The sequence below is a fragment of the Gekko japonicus genome, unplaced genomic scaffold (genome assembly GCF_001447785.1).
Source record: "Gekko japonicus isolate JY-2015 unplaced genomic scaffold, Gekko_japonicus_V1.1 scaffold1324, whole genome shotgun sequence".
NCBI classification, from domain to species: Eukaryota; Metazoa; Chordata; class Lepidosauria; order Squamata; family Gekkonidae; genus Gekko; species Gekko japonicus.
Window position 1 is genome coordinate 123,601 of NW_015167577.1, and position 2,060 is coordinate 125,660.

Here is a 2,060-nt window from a genome sequence, read left to right on the forward strand (position 1 = left end):
GGAAGTTGGGCTTGAGTGTTGACGGAATTAGTGAATCAATAGGTCCTGGGTGACCCATTGTTCTAAGTTATGCATCTCTCCAGGGCAAGGAGGGGGTACTAGCCAGCCAACTGCTTACACCTTGATACTGCTTTCCAAGGCCTCTGCCTGACTGGCATTAATTTTGGTCCACCTTGGCCCAAGTAGTGCCCTGCACTTAAGGTATTGGGATGGTGTATTGAGGGGTGTTTCTGTGAGTCAGTCAGGAGTTTCAGTTACAAGTTGATAGTTGATGTACACAGGCAGTTCTGTGTTGAAGCAGTTAGAAGCTGACAGCTGAGGATGTTCAGTGAGATAGAGAAAGAGAGCTGAAAGCTGAGTATATAGGAAAAAGTAAAGTAAAGTTTAAGTGAAGAAAAGTTAAAGGAAAGTCTGAGTGTCACAACAAACTGGAGTGAAACAGTGAACATATGTGGCATTGAGATAAACAAGTGTTACAAAGTTACATGAAAAGATCCCTGTCAGTGAGGGATAAGATTGTGTGTGATACCAAAGCAATTGTACATCATTTAAGCATTACTAGTTACATTGTATCACCCTCTTATTTAGTATTTATTTCAATAAATCCTCTTTTATTCAAGTTTATACCAGCTCTGAATGAAATACTTCCCAGGACCACATAGTTCCTCATAAGCCTTGAACTCGGTCTACCAAACTAGTAAGAGCAACATTATAAGCATAAAGGTTTGGAAATCCTTAAAAGTTCCTGGTGGCAGCAGAATCTACCCAGTTAAACAAAATAAAGAGAACTTTTAAAGTGAAACTAGTCCTCGTTCCAGTTGCATCAGTGCTTAGTTCTTGTGGCCATTTCTTACATGCCCAGGGAAATACTGATTGCCACTTTGGGGTCAGGAAGCATTTTTTCTCCAGGCCAGTTTGTCAGGAGATCATGGAGGGGTTTTTTTTTGTAATCTATTGGGCATGGAACAGCAGTCACTGGGTGTGTGTGTCTGGGGGGGGAAGGTATTTGTGAATTTCCTGCATTGTGCAGGAGGTTGGACTTGATGACCCTGGAAGTCCCTTCCAACTCTATGATTCTATGATTCTATGACTTTAGTGGAACAGTGGGCCTCCTACACACTTGGAAGTGTCAGGCAAGTCAGAAGCTAGTAGACTATCAGAGAGGCTCAGGAGGCAGCAGTGACAGGTGGTGGGCAATGGGATAAGGCTGCCTGGGAGGAGAGGAGAGGTGGAGCCAAGATAAGCCTGGCCATAAAAGAGGCCTGGAACCAAGGCAAGGGGACTGCATGAGCAGAAAGGAAGAGAGCCAGATGATGGCTTATGGAAGCAGACGGTACAAATACAAATACAGTACAGTAAAGCAGCAGCAAGCCTCCCTCAAGGAAGAGAAGAATTGCTCTAAGTTCAAGCACTGATGCAACTGGATCGAGAACTAAGCACTGATGCATCTGGATCGAGGTAGTGTGGCAGCACTGTTGCTGTTAGATCTGTCGGCCGCATTCGATACGGTCGACCACCAGCTGCTGACCCATCGCCTCACTGACGTGGGGATTCAGGGGCTTGCCCTTCAATGGTTTGCCTCTTTCCTGCAAGGTCGGGGACAAAGGGTGGCTGTCAGGAACCGGCGTTCCCATAGGTATCCCCTTGATTGTGGGGTACCACAGGGAGCAGTGTTGTCCCCGATGCTTTTTAACATCTATATGCGCCCCCTTGCCCAGATTGCCCGGAGCTATGGGTTTAGGTATCATCAATATGCAGATGACACCCAGCTCTATCTGATGCTGGGTGGCCAGTCGGACTCGAGTCCCAATGACCTTCATTGGGCATTAGAAGCCGTGGCTGGTTGGCTCCAGCTGAGTCAATTGAAACTAAACCCGGCAAAGACGGAGGTCCTGGGCCTGAGTCGGGTCGGTGTGGGGTTGGGGCTCCCTCTCTCGACCTTCGACGGGGCGCCTCTGGTGCCAGCGTCTGGGGTTCAGAGGTTGGGGGTGCTCCTGGACTCCTCACTAACAATGGAGGCCCAGGTGGCAGCCACTGTCAAGTCCGCCTTCTACCATCTT